Below are 17,428 nucleotides of genomic sequence, written 5' to 3'. Positions count from 1 at the left end.
ACTTATTTTCCACCATAATTTGCAAATAAATTCATTAAAAATCCTACAATGTGATTTTCTGGATTTGTTTTTCTAATTTTGTCTGTCATAGTTGACGTGTACCTATGATGAAAATTACAGGCCTCTCTCATCTTTTTAAGTGGGAGAACTTGCACAATTGGTGGCTGACTAAATACTTTTTTTCCCCACTGTATCTCCACCAATATTCCAGTACCACTGCTCTGTGACTCTTATAAAATATGTATTAAATCGCAAATGAAATTGGTACTCTGCCTCCCATGGAGGCAATGAAGAACACCATGGAATTGATGTCTGTAAATCTTCTTATCCTCATGTGAGCCAGTCACATGGTTTTAGGTCTTCCCTTCATTATCTGTAGAAGCAGAGATAAACATCTTGGTTGATTTCAGAATGATTTCATACACAATAACTACCTCTCACAATGAAGAGAATTGAATGCAACCAGATACATCTACCTCACATCATTATTCAGTACTGATCTTTTTCTCTTTTGTCAAAAGGATCAAACAATAGGCCTATCATACAGAGGGTGTGGATTGGCCAACCAAGAGAACATACTAATTGAATATGAGTGTGCCAACACCTGCTGGCTGGAAACCAGAGCTGTAAAGCTTAAACCTTCAAAAGAGAGACAAGAGTTCTAGCTATACCTAATTTACTATTGTGATTTAGTATAGGTAAAGATCATGAAATATGATGGACATGATGAGCATGCCTTCCTCACAATCACTGACTTTTCCTTTGTAGAAATGAAATATATTATATTTTCACATTATATAAAATGTTCACATTACATTTTAATATTTCAGGAAAGGTTTTGTTTACCTAGGGAAAATATTGTACTACCCAGACATGAGTGGGTAGCTCATACCAAGATGTATATGGTGATGTGTGTGAAGGTGCCTGGCAAAGGGAACATTGGTCCTCTCCCTGTCTGTCTCTCTCTCTCCTTCAGGGGATCCTTTCTCACCAGGCTATTAACAAAAAGGGGTATTTTCACTCAAATATAAGTCTTTGGATTATATGTTGCACATTAATATCATCATTATATCAGCATGTCACAGATCAGACTTGCAATAGGGCTAGTATCTCACATATACTGAATTCAATTAACTTCTCTCATAAACTGATCAAGCAATTAGTCTGAAGTTAATTTCATGGATTTCCTGTTGCTTTGCATTTTCTGCCTCGATTTTGCCTATACTTGATGGACACTCACCGCAGGGGATTTGCAATATGGCAGGTTGTGGTGCTGAAGAAGCTCAAGGGCAGTACCAGTGGAGGCTGCTGAGGGGAGGACGGCTCATAATAATGACTGGAATGGAGTAGAATGGCATCAAACTCATGGAAACCATGTGTTTTGAAGTATTTGAAAACATTTCACTTATTCCGCACCAGCCTTTACCATGAGCCCGTCCTCCCCAATTAAGGTGCCACCAACCTCCTGTGGTAGACTCGCTGGCTGGCTTGCTGCTCACACTATGGATATTTGGAGACAAATCGGACTCCTCTCTGTCTGCTGTTTTCCCATAGAGAGGATAGTGGAAACCTAACATGTACAGTACAAAACAGTCCTTCAATACATTCATTCACAATGTCAGGCCAAATAGGGATCCTTGACACAAACTTGGCATGAATCTTGAACATATGATATAATCCCAAATCTTGAATACACATAATATGATGACGCAAAAAGGCAAAGGTTTCTATTGCCATTGTATTCATATAATTTCTCAAACCATACAGACTTATCTGGGTAGTTATGCACCAGGGTATGTGACATGACCATGTAAGAGTTAATGGTCACACATCTGTATGTATTGGTAGGAATGCAGGTACTGGATGTAGGGTTGTTGTTTGGGGCTCATCGGTGGTGATACGGCCACCCTGGCACCCTGTGAGTCGTCAGGCATGACCCCCATTGGCTGCTACTCCTCTAGCCTATCACAGTCCTCTATGTCTGATGTGCTGGCGTCCTGAGTCGGGGCCTTTTTAAACTCTACTCCCATCTTTGTCACTGTCTCAGAGGGCATCTCTCACTCTTTAGACCACTCAGCATTTAACTCTTCTGAGCTCTGGCTAAGTTCTTCACTTTGCTGCTCCACATATTTGGATTGCTTAAGGCGGGACCAGAATTGAACTTCTGCATGCTAAATCGATGAGGAAAAGTGTTGTTTGTGATGGGATTCGCAAGATATTTAATTGAATACCAGTAATCCCAATTTGTGAATTGAAAGACAATCCATCAAATGCATATTCAACACTAACATCAAAACCAACATTTCTTTTCAAAAGTTTTTTACGTACTTATGTTAAATGTTTACATTTACAGCTAAAATTGGTGTACGTCCTTTAGTGGTATGGCCATCTTGGATGTGACCAATAAAATAAAACTTATCTCCCTCATCTGTCTTCTTGAAAACATTATCCAAAAGTACATCTACAGTTCATGTAAAGTTCATGTAAAGACCGCGGGCATACTGGCCGTAGTACAAGGACTGGGATAGAGCTGTTTGTGTTTGTGTCATAGCCATCTGAATCTGGGACTGCGAACTTGAGTTGATGACATCGGTCTTCTTCAAATCGATGAATTCCGGGGTGTTTCTCCTCTCGTTGCCATCCTTTGAGTCCTCCTTTTTGTATTTACCGTCTTGAGGGGTGGAGGCCATATGGAAAGCAGCTGTGTTTGACTGGCCTGTCTGCATGTAATTTTGGATATAGTAGTGGTCATATCTGTGGTAAAAAGGAGACTGGGGGTCTTTGACAGGCCCTGCAGGAATAGATGCAGCCGGAGGAGTGCCTGAACGGCAGTCTGATACCCCATCATCACCTGCATCCGATATGTCTGAGTATGCAGGACTGGTAGTCTTGGTGGTGGTGCCATCTCCACTTCCAAGGGAGCCACAATCCAGTCTTGAAGAGCTACCTATGAAAGGACTAGGAGCGTTGTCAGTGAACGTGTACACTTTGTCAGCTTCGGCTCTGATGCTGGCCATTCTACTCTCTTGAAACTCTTTCAGACCGTTCACAACATCTTGTTTGCTCAACTGTTCTTTCAGAAGGCTTCCAGAAGGTTCCTTTTCCAACATCTTTGCCTCTTCCATCTTTTGCTGAATGCTATCGCCATTAGAGGTCCTTGTGTCTTCATTACGTTTGTCTTTTAATCTTTGTTTTTCTTTTTTCCTGGTCTCTTTGCAAGTGACTAGGGTTGCTTTCACCAGACTTGTCTCTACCATAATATTACATTTTGGCTTGATGGGTTTAAGTGAGAGGTTCTTTGTTGTGGTGACACTAACAGCTGCTGATGTGGGGGACTACTGGGTAGTGGCCTCTGTTGTGTTAGTTGAGAACACAGTGCAGGGGATTGCAATCAGCTTTGGGGGAGCAGGAGCAGGAGCTATAGGCCTGTTGGTCCTAGATTGAGAAAAACACTTCTCAACTTTCCCATTAGCCTTTTTCCCTTTATCACACACTCCCTTCTTATCGATCAAACCCTCGGCTTCAAGCTTAGGCATCTCCACATAGGAGTTCCTATCAGTAACAAGGCAATTCTCCAGCACCACTGTCATGTTCGAGATGATTGGCAAGTTACTCAAGTCATCAATGAGTCCCTCTTTGATCAACAAATTCCTCCTCGCTTTAGAATTCACAGTGGGACTATGGTCACTATTGAGCATTAATCGCCTGCTCTTTGGAGACCCTATTGTAGAAACCTTATGTAGAGGGCTGGGCTTCTTTGATAAGCTATTGGTCATTTCGGAGCAGTCAAACATCACGTTAATGAGGGACTCCTCACAGTCAGACAGTTTGTCCTCACTCTCAGCCTCAAGCTCTGGCTTTCGGTCCACATCTAAGTGTGCATGTGTCTGGTGGTCCCGCAGCCCATTGATAAGGTTGTATTTCTTGTTACAGGTCGGATGGGGGCAGTCTATCAGTATGGGAGAGGTGCACACCGGCTCCATAAATGTAGGTTCCGACATTCCCTGTGGTGTGGAAGGAGCACTCTGGGACTTGGCACGGATCCTCTTCCCATTTCCATTCTTCATGTCCTCGGCGACTAAAGTCAAATCCAGATCAGCCGGTGGTTTGTTTTCCCTCTTCCCAGACAGGAGGAAGTTTGGCTTGATCTCCTCCACTGTGAAGAAAGGGGGTGTCCTGCAGTTATTAATCAGATTGAGACTCCCTCTTCTGCCCTTGCTGCGAATGCCCCCGCTGCAGCTCTTATGTGGCAGCCCTCTGATCTTGGCGAGCACAGGTTCAACACAGGGTCGATCTGGGATGGCCAGGCGCATTCTTTTACCACGGCCACGTCCACCTGGTAGATCAGAGTCACTGGACGGTGACTCACAAAATCTATTTAAAAAATATATATCTACTGTATATATAGTCAACCATACAAAATGTTAATAATATAACTACTCATTATTGAATACTTACAATGGTAATGGCATGCAAGTAATACAGTCACTAACAGCTTTCTTGGAAACAGCAAAATAGCATAGTCATATTGTCATCATATACTATTTTTAGAATTATGAATATTTACTGTCTCCCGTCAATATTACCTGGGTGGTGCCCAGTCATGCTTGGTACAGTCCAAAAGAGTCCCCACGTAGGTTCTTTTTCTCCATGTTACGTTGACTACAAGGACACCTACAATTCAAACAGCAAATGAGTAGTATGTTACATTAAAGAAATGTTACAATGATGTGTTTTGAACTGTGGCATGCTACTAATGACCATCAGCAGCATCAGAGCTTGGAGAATCCTAATTACCGTGACTAAATGGTCACGTGGAATTTGACTGCCGTCTTGACTCGTGACCGCCGGTGTGGCAGTAATACGGTCACTGTAACAGCTCTAGGCATGGATGGAGGTGCAGTAGACAACCACGATTGCATTGTGATTACATCGAACTAAGAGATGGGATCTTCTTTTTGGGGCTTTTACGGAGGCTTGAATTGCGTCCCCAATGGCACCCTATTCCCTATATAGTGCAATACGTTCGACCAGGACCCATGTAATGCACTAAATAGGGAACAGGGTACCATTTGGGACATAGTCTTGTTTTTACCACAGCAACAACAAGGCTGAATGATGTAGTACTGTTTTATTTTTACACCAAGAATGGATGGCATTTTAAAAACAAATCCCCCACTGTGATTTCTCCAAGACAACTGAGAGTCGAGAATAATATAGTTATTGCACATTATTATTTTACTCTGCCGTATATTCAAATGCTTTCATAGCATTTGATTTGTCAGACTTTTTTAAAAACAAAATAATATCACATTTTGCCTTATGAAAATGTATCTTAGAGGAAAATGGCTGTATGAATTACTTTGAATTCTGTCCCATTGTCTTTAAAGTAAAAACTAAAAGCTGTGAACCACAGATACAAATGTCTTTGTTTGCTGTGACAATGTTAAGGAGCTCTGCAATTGCATTTTGATATGCATTCATCAAAAGCTAGCTTTCAGTCTGGGATGTGAAGTTGGTGGTCTGCAATTAACATTTGCTTAATCAATATGCACTCGGCTGTCACACCCTGATCGGTTTCACCTGTCTTGTGCTTGTCTCCACCCCCCACCAGGTGTCTCTCATTTGTCCCCATTATCCCCTGTGTATTTATACCAGTGTTCTCTGTTTGTCTGTTGCCAGTTCGTCTCGTCAAGCTTACCCGCGGTTTTCCCGTACTCCTGTTTTGCTCTAGTCCCTGTTTTCCGGTTTTGACCATTCTGCCTGCCCTAACCCTGAGCCTGCCGGCCGTTCTGTACCTTGTGACACTGTTCTGGATTACCGACCTCTGCCTGCCCCGACCCTGAGCCTGCCTGCCATTTCTGTACCTTTCAGACCCTGCTTACCTCTACCGGAACTGCTTTGCTGGAGAGTTGGGAACCTGTCGGGTATTTCTCGCTCAGTGTTCCCTCATCTTTGAGCTGCAGCCCTCCTCCTTCCCGTTGGACTGGTCGAAGATAGCATACCTCATCACGCTGATGTCCGGAAGGGCTCTCGCCTGGGCTACGGCAGTGTGGGAACAACAGTCTTCCATGTGCTTCAGTCTGGAGGAGTTCGTGGACGAGGTGAATAAGGTTTTTGATTCTGAATTGTCCGGGAGTTACTAGGCTGTCCGGAAGTTACTCCAGCTTCGGCAAGACTCCCGCAGTGTGACAGACTATACGGTGGATTTCCGCACGTTGGGGGCTGAGAGTGCATGGAACCCGGAATCGCTGTTCAACACGTTCCTGCGCGGGTTATCGGAGGAAGTTAAGCACGAGCTAGCAGCCCGGGAACTACCTACAGATCTCGACTTGTTTATCGCCTTGACTATCTGGATCGATGGCCGGCTGCAGGAACGTAGGATGGAAAGGAGGTCCGATTCCACTCGCCCGCCCAAGGATTCCACCTCACCTCCGAGGTATCCCGGAAGTCCCCGACATCTCTGTCTCCGAGAGAATCCGAGGCTACCGGAGTTTCCCCGAGAGTTTCCGAAGTCTGCCGATTCGGCTCTTTCCGACTAGGCAAAGCTAGGTTGTCTCCAGCCGAACGTTTACGCAGGCTTAACACTAAGAGTTGTCTGTATTGTGGGACTACTGGTCATTTCATGTCCTCCTGTCCACTAAAAGACCAGGCCCACCGGTAGGGGCGAGTACTCTGGTGGGCCATACGGAGAACTTTCCCTCTCCCCGCACCCCTCTCCATGCCACTCTGCTGTGGGGGAACCAGTCTCTGCGGGTACTCATTGACTCAGGAGCCGATGAGCATTTTATGGACGCTACCCTGGCTTCCGAGCTGGACATCTCACTCAGCCCCTCTCCATTCCCATGGACGTTAGAGCGCTGGACGGACGCTCTATAGGCAGGGTCACCCACAATATCACTCCCATCAACCTACGAGTGTCAGGGAACACAGCAAGGTTATCCAATTCCTGCTTATTAAGTCCCCTCAGGTTCCCGTGATATTGGGATTGTCTTGGCTCCAGCGACACAATCCCCTCATCAACTGGACTGCCATCATGGCTGCAGGTGTATCCGGACTTCTGCCTCCCCCGCCGGCGCAGGTTCTTCTTTGTGGAGAAGAAGGACAAAACCCTGTGCCCGTGCATCGACTACCGGAGCCTCAATGACATCACGGTTAAGAACCGCTACCCGCTATCACTCATCGCCTCAGCCTCCGAGCCGCTCCAGGGGGCCACCGTTTTCTCCAAGTTGGACATGCGGAACGTCTACCACCTAGCGGATACGGGAAGGGGACGAGTGGAAGACTGCTTTCAACACGGCCAGCGGTCAATACGAACATCTGATCATGCCATTTGTTCTTACCAACGCTCCAGCTGTGTTCCAGGCCCTGGTTAATTACATTCTCTGCGACATGTTGAACTGGTTTGTCTTTGTCTCTTCTCGACGACATCCTTGTTTTCTCCCTCTCAGCCCAAGAACACGTGCTCCATGTCTGACAGGTCCTCCAGCGCCTCCTGGAGAACCAGCTTTTTGTGAAAGCGGAAAAATGCGAATTCCATCGCTCCACCATCCCCTTCCTTGGTTACATCATCGCTGCGAGGAATGTACAGATGGATCCCGAAAAGGTGAGAGCAGTGGTGGATTGGCCCCGACCTACAGTTGAAGTCGGAAGTTTACATACACCTTAGCCAAATACATTTAAACTCAGTTTTTCCACAATTCCTGACATTTAATCAGAGTAACATTTCCCTGTCTTAGGTCAGTTAGGATCATCACTTTATTTTAAGAATGTGAAATGTCAGAATAATAGTAGAGAGAATGATTTATTTCACCTTTTATTTATTTCATCACATTCCCAGTGGGTCAGAAGTTTACATACACTCAATTAGTATTGGGTAGCATTGCCTTTAAATTGTTTAACTTGGGTCAAACATTTCGGGTAGTCTTCCAAAAGCTTCCCACAATAAGTTGGGTGAATATTGGCCCATTCCTTCTGACAGAGCTGGTGTATCTGAGTCAGGTTTGTAGGCCTCCTTGCTCGCATATGCTTTTTCAGTTCTGCCCACAGATTTTCTATAGGATTGAGGTCAGGGCTTTGTGATGGCCACTCCAATACCTTGACTGTGTCCTTAAGCCACAACTTTGGAAGTATGCTTGGGGTCATTGTCCATTTGGAAGACCCATTTGCAACCAAGCTTTAACTTCCTGACTGATGTCTTGAGATGTTGCTTCAATATATTCACATAATTTTCCTTCCTCATGATGCCATCTATTTTGTGAAGTGCACCAGTCCCTCCTGCAGTAAAGCACCCCCACAGCATGATGCTGCCACCCCCGTGCTTCACAGTTGGGATGGTGTTCTTCGGCTTGCAAGCCTTCCCCCTTTTTCCTCCAAATATAACGATGGTCATTATGGCCAAACAGTTCTATTTTTTGTTTCATCAGACCAGAGGACATTTCTCCAAAAAGTACGATCTTTGTCCCCATGTTCAGTTGCAAACCGTAGTCTGGCTTTTTTATGGCGGTTTTGGAGCAGTATTTTCTTCCTTGCTAAGCGGCCTTTCAGGTTATGTCGATATAGGACTTGTTTTACTGTGGATATAGATACTTTTGTACCTGTTTCCTCCAGCATCTTCACAAGGTGTTTATACTTGCGTACTATTGTTTGTACAGATGAATGTGGTACCTTCAGGCATTTGGAAATTGCTCCCAAGGATGAACCAGACTTGTGGAGGTCTAAACATTTTTTTCTGAGATCTTGGCTGATTTATTTTGATTTTCCCATGATGTCAAGCAAAGAGGCACTGAGTTTGAAGTTAGGCCTTGAAATATATCCACAGGTACACCTCCAATTGACTCAAATGATGTCAATTAGCCTATCAGAAGCATCTAAAGCCATGACATCATTTTCTGGAATTTTCCAAAATGTTTAAAGGCACAGTCAACTTATTGTCTGTAAACTTCTGACCCACTGGAATTGTGATACTGTGAATTATAAGTGAAAAGGTCTGTCTGTAAACAATTGTTTCCCGGAGCAAGAGGAAGAGGTCGGCCCAGATGTTCATCCATCGCTGTTACCATACCTGGAAGAGAGCACAGTCGGCTCTTCTCAAGACCACCTCCAGGTATTGATGACAGGCGGACCGCCACCGGACCCCGGCTCCCCAGAATCGTCTCGGGCAGAGAGTATGGCTGTCCACTCGGGATCTACCCCTCTGGGTGGAGTCCCGCAAACATTCCCCCCATTTTATCTGCCCTTTCCCCATCTCCAAGATCCTTAGCACCTCTGCTGTTTGTCTTCTTTTGCCCCGTACCCTCTGTATACATACCACTTTTCATGTGTCTAGGATCAAACCCATGTCTCACAGCCCTTTGTCTCCTGTTTCCAGGCCCACCCCTCTGCCCGTCTCATCGACGGCCAACCGGCGTACATGGTGAGGCGCCCCTGAAGGTTTGAACGCGGGGCAGGGGATTCCAGTACCTGGTTGACAGGGAGGTTTATGGCCCGGGGGAGAGGTGCTGGGTCACCGCTAGGGACATCCTGGACCCAGGCCTCATCGCTGAGTTCCACTGCCGGCACCCCGGTCAACCAGGTATGTGCCCAGGTACTGTCACACCCTGATTGGTTTCACCTGTCTTGTGCTTGTCTCCACCCCCCACCAGGCATCTCCCATTTGTCCCCATTATCCCCTGTGTGTTCTCTGTTTGTCTGTTGCCAGTTCGTCTTGTCTTGTTAAGCTTACCTCGCGTTTTTCCCGTACTCCTGTTTTGTTCTAGTCTCTGTTTTCCAGTTTTGACCATTCTGCCTGCCCTGACCCTGAGCCTGCCTGCCGTTTCATGAACCTTACGGACTCTGCTCTGGATTACTGACCTCTGCCTGCCCTTGACCTGTCGTTTGCCTGCCCCCTGTTTTTGTAAATAAACGTTTTGCTATTTTGAACTGTCTGCATCTGGGTCTTATCCTGAGCTTTGATACTCGGCGTCTCTGCAGCCCTCGAATGCTAAAGAAGGTGGTTCAGTCTTACTAGGGAGGTCCCATGGCATAGCTTTCTAATGAGACAGCAAAAACGTTTCTCTTCAAATTCGAGTTTGACAGGAATAATAGGCCTCTTAAAAACAGAATGAATGATGATCTGATGAATTTCTCATGGTCTGTTACACTGTTACATCAGCATAGCTCCTTTAATAAAAACCAGCCTTCAATACAAAAGCATCTTCTAGCTCAGGGTTTCAAAACTCGGTCCTGGGGCCCCACCTGGGTGCACATTCTGGCGCCCATGGACCGAGTTTGGGAAACCTGATCATAATTATGCATACTATCTTACCGTTAATAATACTTCGCCTGAATAAACTGTCCTATGCGCAGTGATATAAACTACTGTACAGCATTTCAATCATGTACATGCTGAACCATATGGTGGAATGCTAAAATTGTAGGAGAGTTGGAGGAATGGAATCTTCACCTTCCTCAGTCTCATGCCACACAATGCCCTCCAGGTTGACACTAGTGCCTGGCTGACAAGGGCCCAGGCAACATGAGTCGGTGTCTGGCCCTCCTTCTTGTGTGTTGGTTCCTATGGATCTGGTCCTCACCAGCAGCTGCTTTGAGATGGGTGGAGAGAAGGGGGCATTGGACATTGGGTCTTGAGGGCCGGGTGGCGGCGGTGCATACACTATGAACATTGAATCCACCTACAGGAAGGAGGAAGAGTAGAATATCACCTCTGACCTTTCAATTTAAGCAACCTGGCCGTCTATTCATAAATAATCCCATATCTACTTCCATCATAGGGATGGTAATATACAACGTTTTTCAAAGCCTTTTGGTAATTTTCATAAAATATTAGCAGCTAATGACAATTCATCCTCTCTCAAAAATGTTAATTTTATGAAAAGATTCTGTGAAAAGAGCATTTGTGCATGACATGAATACGAAATACTATTATTTATCTGTGTTGTAACTGCAAAAATATGTAATATGTTTGTACTTCTGGGAAAATGTGTTTGTATTATGAACAGTACCAGTTAAAAGTTTGGACACACCAACTCATTCCAGGGTTTTTCTTTATTCTTACTATTTTTCTACATTGTAGACTAATAGTGAAGACATCAAAACTATAAAAAAACACACATGGAATCATGTAGTAACCAAAAAAGTGTTAAACAAAGCAAAATATATTTCATATTTGAGATTCTTCAAAGTAGCCAACCTTTGCCTTGATGAAAGCTTTGCACACTCTTCGCACTCTCTCAACCAGCTTCATGAGGTAGTCACCTGGAATGCATTTCAATTAACAGATGTGCCTTGTTAAAAGTTAATTTCTGGAATTTCTTTCCTTCTTAATGCGTTTGGGCCAATCAGTTGTGTTGTGACAAGGTAGGGGTGGTATACAGAAGATAGCCCTATTTGGTAAAAGACCAAGTCCATAATATGGCAAGAACAGCTCAAATAAGCAAAGAGAAACGACAGTCCATCATTACTTGAAGACATGAAGGTCAGTCAATCTGGAAGATTTCAAGAACTGAACGTTTCTTCAAATGCAGTCGTAAAAACCATCAAGCGCTATGATGAAACTGGCTCTCATGAGGCTGCCACAGGAAAGGAAGACCCAGAGTTACCTCTGCTGCAGAGGATAAGTTCATTAGAGTTACCAGCCTCAGAAATTGCAGCCCAAATAAATGCTTCACAGAGTTCAAGTAACAGACACATCTCATCAACTGTTCAGAAGAGACTGTGTGAATCAGGCCTTCATGGTTGAATTGCTGCAAAAAACCCACTACTAAAGGACACCAATAAGAAGAATATACTTGCTTGGGCCAAGAAACACGAGCAATGGACATTAGACCGGTGGAAATCTGTCCTTTGGTCTGATGAGTCCAAATTTGAGATTTTTGGTTCCAACTGCGTGTCTGTGAGACGCAGAGTAGGTGAACGGATGATCTCCGCATGTGTGGTTCCCACTGTGAAGCATGGAGGAGGAGGTGTGATGGTGTGGGGGTGCTTTGCTGGTGACGCTGTTGTTGATTTATTTAGAATTCAAGGAACACTTAACCAGCATGGCTACCACAGCATTCTGCAGCGATACACCATCCCATCTGGTTTGCGCTTAGTGGGACTATCATTTGTTTTCAACAGGACAATGAACCAAAACACACCTCCAGGCTGTGTAAGGGCTATTTGACCAAGAAGGAGAGTAATGGAGTGCTGCATCAGATAAACTGGCCTCCACAATCACCCGACCTCAACCCAATTGAGATGGTTTGGGATGAGTTGGACTGCAGAGTGAAGGAAAAGCAGCCAACAAGTCCTCAACATATGTGGGAACTCCTTCAAGACTGTTGGAAAAGCATTCCAGGTGAAGCTGGTTGAGAGAATGCCAAGAGTGTGCAAAGCTGTCATCATGGCAAAGGGTGGCTACTTTGAAGAATCTCAAATATAAAATATATTTTGATTTGTTTAACACTTTTTTGGTTACTACATGATTCCATAGGTGTTATTACATAGTTTTGATGTCTTCACTATTATTCTACAATGTAGAAAAATAGTAAAAATAAAGAAAAACCCTTGAATGAGTAGGTGTGTCCAAACTTTTGACTGGTACTGTAATTGTATAAATATTACACCATTTGAAAGATAAATCATTCCTACAGTGTTGTTTGTGTTTGGTCCTCTGTAGCTCAATTGGTAGAGCATGGCGCTTGTAACGCCAGGGTAGTGGGTTCGATCCCCGGGGCCACCCATACGTAAAAATGTATGCGCACATGACTGTAAGTCGCTTTGGATAAAAGCGTCTGCTAAATGGCATATTATTATTATTATTATTATTATTATTATTATTATTATTATTATTATTATTATTATTATTATTATCAGATAAGGACAGTGCATTCGGAAAGTATTCAGACCCCTAGACTTTTTCCACCTTTTGTTACGTTACAGCCTTACTCTAAAATGGATTAACCTCTTAAGGATCAACCCCTTTTTTTCAATTTTCGCCTAAAATGACATACCCAAATCTAACTGCCTGTAGCTCAGGACCTGAAGCAAGGATATGCATATTCTTGATACCATTTGAAAGGAAACACTTTGAAGTTTGTGGAAATGTGAAATTAATGTAAGAGAATATAACACATTAGGTCTGGTAAAAGATAATACAAACAAAATATTTTTTTATTTTTTTAAAATTGTTTAAAAAAAAATCATCTTTGAAATGCAAGAGAAAGCCCACAATATAATATTGCAGTTTAGGCACAATTGCGATTTTGGCCACTAGAAGGCAGCAGCGTGTCTGCAAAGTTTCAGATTGATCAAGTGAAGCATTTCAATACCTGACTATTTTGTATCAAGTCTGCCCAAATGTGCCGAATTGGTCAATTGATACATTTTAAAGTACATACAGTGGGGAAAAAAAGTATTTAGTCAGCCACCAATTGTGCAAGTTCTCCCACTTAAAAAGATGAGAGAGGCCTGTAATTTTCATCATAGGTACACGTCAACTATGACAGACAAAATGAGAATTTTTTTCTCCAGAAAATCACATTGTAGGATTTTTAATGAATTTATTTGCAAATTACGGGGGAAAATAAGTATTTGGTCAATAACAAAAGTTTCTCAATACTTTGTTATATACCCTTTGTTGGCAATGACACAGGTCAAACGTTTTCTGTAAGTCTTCACAAGGTTTTCACACACTGTTGCTGGTATTTTGGCCCATTCCTCCATGCAGATCTCCTCTAGAGCAGTGATGTTTTGGGGCTGTCGCTGGGCAACACGGACTTTCAACTCCCTCCAAAGATTTTCTATGGGGTTGAGATCTGGAGACTGGCTAGGCCACTCCAGGACCTTGAAATGCTTCTTACGAAGCCACTCCTTCGTTGCCCGGGCGGTGTATTTGGGATCATTGTCATGCTGAAAGACCCAGCCACGTTTCATCTTCAATGCCCTTGCTGATGGAAGGAGGTTTTCACTCAAAATCTCACGATACATGGCCCCATTCATTCTTTCCTTTACACGGATCAGTCGTCCTGGTCCCTTTGCAGAAAAACAGCCCCAAAGCATGATGTTTCCACCCCAATGCTTCACAGTAGGTATGGTGTTCTTTGGATGCAACTCAGCATTCTTTGTCCTCCAAACACGACAAGTTGAGTTTTTACCAAAAAGTTATATTTTGGTTTCATCTGACCATATGACATTCTCCCAATCCTCTTCTGGATCATCCAAATGCACTCTAGCAAACTTCAGACGGGCCTGGACATGTACTGGCCTAATTAGGGGGACACGTCTGACACTGCAGGATTTGAGTCCCTGGCGGCGTAGTGTGTTACTGATGGTAGGCTTTGTTACTTTGGTCCCAGCTCTCTGCAGGTCATTCACTAGGTCCCCCCGTGTGGTTCTGGGATTTTTGCTCACCGTTCTTGTGATCATTTTGACCCCACGGGGTGAGATCTTGCGTGGAGCCCCAGATCGAGGGAGATTATCAGTGGTCTTGCATGTCTTCCATTTCCTAATAATTGCTCCCACAGTTGATTTCTTCAAACCAAGCTGCTTACCTATTGCAGATTCAGTCTTCCCAGCCTGGTGCAGGTCTACAATGTTGTTTCTGGTGTCCTTTGACAGCTCTTTGGTCTTGGCCATAGTGGAGTTTGGAGTGTGACTGTTTGAGGTTGTGGACAGGTGTCTTACAGACTGATAACAAGTTCAAACAGGTGCCATTAATACAGGTAACGAGTGGAGGACAGAGGAGCCTCTTAAAGAAGAAGTTACAGGTCTGTGAGAGCCAGAAATCTTGCTTGTTTGTAGGTGACCAAATACTTATTTTCCACCATAATTTGCAAATAAATTCATAAAAAATCCTACAATGTGATTTTCTGGAATTTTTTTTCTCAATTTGTCTGTCATAGTTGACGTGTACCTATGATGAAAATTTCAGGCCTCTCTCATCTTTTTAAGTGGGAGAACTTGCACAATTGGTGGCTGACTAAATACTTTTTTTCCCCACTGTAACTATAGAGAACATACAAAAATGTTATGGTGATACAAAATTTAAGTTTACACACTCCCAGGAATGTCATACATGATGGATCATTAGCTTATACACTAACTTTCACACATCTACAGTTGAAATCGGAAGTTTACATACACCTTAGCCAAATACATTTAAACTCAGTTTTTCACAATTCCTGACATTTAATCCTAGTAAAAATTCCCTGTCTTAGGTCAGTTAGGATCACCACTTTATTTTAAGAATGTGAAATGTCAGAATAATAGTAAAGAGTGATTTATTTCAGATTTTATTTATTTCATCACATTCCCAGTGGGTCAGAAGTTTACAAACACTCCATTAGTATCTGGTAGCATTGCCTTTAAATTGTTTAACTTGGGTCAAACGTTTCAGGTAGCCTTCCACAAGCTTCCCACAATAAATTGGGTGAATTTTGGCCCATTCCTCCTGACAGAACTGGTGTAACTGAGTCAGGTTTCTAGGCCTCCTTGCTCGCACACGCACACATTTTCTATAGGGTTGAGGTCAGGGCTTTGTGATGGCCACTCCAATACCTTTACTTTGTTGTCCTTAAGCCATTTTGCCACAACTTTGGAAGTATGCTTGGGGTCATTGTCCATTTGGAAGACCCATTTGCAACCAAGCTTTAACTTCCTGACTGATGTCTTGAGATGTTGCTTCAATATATCCACATAATTTTCCTTCCTCAATATGCCATCTACAATAAAGGCCTGATTGGTGGAGTGCTGCTAAGATGGTTGTCCTTCTGGAAGGTTCTCCCATCTCCACAGAGGAACTCTGGAGCTCTGACCAAGACCCTTCTCCCCCGATTGCTCAGTTTGGCCAGGCGGCCAGATCTAGGAAGAGTCTTGGTGGTTCCAAACTTCTTCCATTTAAGAATGGGAACTTCAATGCTGCAGACATTTTTTGGTACTCTTCCCCAGATCTGTGCCTCGACACAATCCTCTCTCGGAGCTCTACGGACAATTCCTTTGACCTCATGGCTTGGTTTTTGCTCCGACATGCACTATCAACTGTGGGACCATATACAGTGGGGAGAACAAGTATTTGATACACTGCCGATTTTGCAGGTTTTCCTACTTACAAAGCATGTAGAGGTCTGTATTTTTTATCATAGGTACACTTCAACTGTGAGAGACGGAATCTAAAATCCAGAAAATCACATTGTATTTTATTGCATGACATAAGTATTTGATCACCTACCAACCAGTAAGAATTCTGGCTCTCACAGACCTGTTAGTTTTTCTTTAAGAAGCCCTCCTGTTCTCCACTCATTACCTGTATTAACTGCACCTGTTTGAACTCGTTACCTGTATAAAAGACACCTGTCCACACACTCAATCAAACAGACTCCAACCTCTCCACAATGCCCAAGACCCAGAACTACACGGCAGGACCTGGTCAATGACCTGAAGAGAGCTGGGACCACAGTCTCAAAGAAAACCATTAGTAACACACTACGCCGTCATGGATTAAAATCCTGCAGCGCATGCAAGGTCCCCCTGCTCAAGCCAGCGCATGTCCAGGCCCGTCTGAAGTTTGCCAATGACCATCTGGATGATCCAGAGGAGGAATGGGAGAAGGTCATGTGGTCTGATGAGACAAAAATTGAGCTTTTTGGTCTAAACTCCACTCGCCGTGTTTGGAGGAAGAAGAAGGGTACAACCCCAAGAACACCATCCCAACCGTGAAGCATGGAGGTGGAAACATCATTCTTTGGGGATGCTTTTCTGCAAAGGGGACAGGACGACTGCACCGTATTGAGGGGAGGATGGATGGGGCCATGTATCGCGAGATCTTGGCCAACAACCTCCTTCCCTCAGTAAGAGCATTGAAGATGGGTCGTGGCTGGGTCTTCCAGCATGACAATGACCCGAAACACACAGCCAGGGCAACTAAGGAGTGGCTCCGTAAGAAGCATCTCAAGGTCCTGGAGTGGCCTAGCCAGTCTCCAGACCTGAACCCAATAGAAAATCTTTGGAGGAAGCTGAAAGTCCATATTGCCCAGTGACAGCCCCGAAACCTGAAGGATCTGGAGAAGGTCTGTATGGAGGAGTGGGCCAAAATCCCTTGGCCATAGTGGCCATAGCCCTTTTATACTGATAACAAGTTCAAACAGGTGCCATTAATACAGGTAACGAGTGGAGGACAGAGGAGCCTCTTAAAGAAGAAGTTACAGGTCTGTGAGAGCCGGAATTCTTACTGGTTGGTAGGTGATCAAATACTTATGTCATGCAATAAAATGCAAATGAATTACTTAAAAATCATACAATGTAATTTTCTGGATTTCTGTTTTAGATTCCGTCTCTCACAGTTGAAGTGTACCTATGATAAAAATTACAGACCTCTACATGCTTTGTTAGTAGGAAAACCTGCAAAATCGGCAGTGTATCAAATATTGTTCTCCCCACTGTATAGACAGGT

The 17,428-nt window shown here is 43.8% G+C and overlaps 2 pseudogenes across 2 annotated transcripts in view; both read right to left on the bottom strand.

Moving 5' to 3' along the window:
• Positions 1-863: 863 nt before the first annotated feature.
• Positions 864-2,389, bottom strand: LOC311146921 (zinc finger protein 608-like; annotated as a pseudogene). The gene is made up of 5 exons: positions 2,369-2,389; positions 1,774-2,171; positions 1,477-1,570; positions 1,241-1,298; positions 864-995 (listed from the first exon to the last, which is right to left on the bottom strand). The product of its transcript is annotated as a zinc finger protein 608-like (transcript).
• A 79-nt stretch (positions 2,390-2,468) lies between these two features.
• Positions 2,469-17,428, bottom strand: part of LOC311146920 (zinc finger protein 608-like) — a 36,901-nt pseudogene continuing 21,941 nt past the window's right edge. The window contains exons 5-7 of the transcript in view: positions 10,445-10,673; positions 4,587-4,674; positions 2,469-4,374 (exon numbers count right to left, since the gene is read on the bottom strand). The product of the transcript in view is annotated as a zinc finger protein 608-like (transcript). The remainder of the gene's footprint in view (positions 4,375-4,586; positions 4,675-10,444; positions 10,674-17,428) is intronic.

Source organism: Coregonus lavaretus (genome assembly GCF_964263955.1).
Source record: "Coregonus lavaretus genome assembly, chromosome: 19".
Classification (NCBI taxonomy): domain Eukaryota; kingdom Metazoa; phylum Chordata; class Actinopteri; order Salmoniformes; family Salmonidae; genus Coregonus; species Coregonus lavaretus.
The sequence above is the reverse complement of the archived record's forward strand: the minus strand, read 5'-3'. Positions and strand labels throughout refer to the sequence as shown.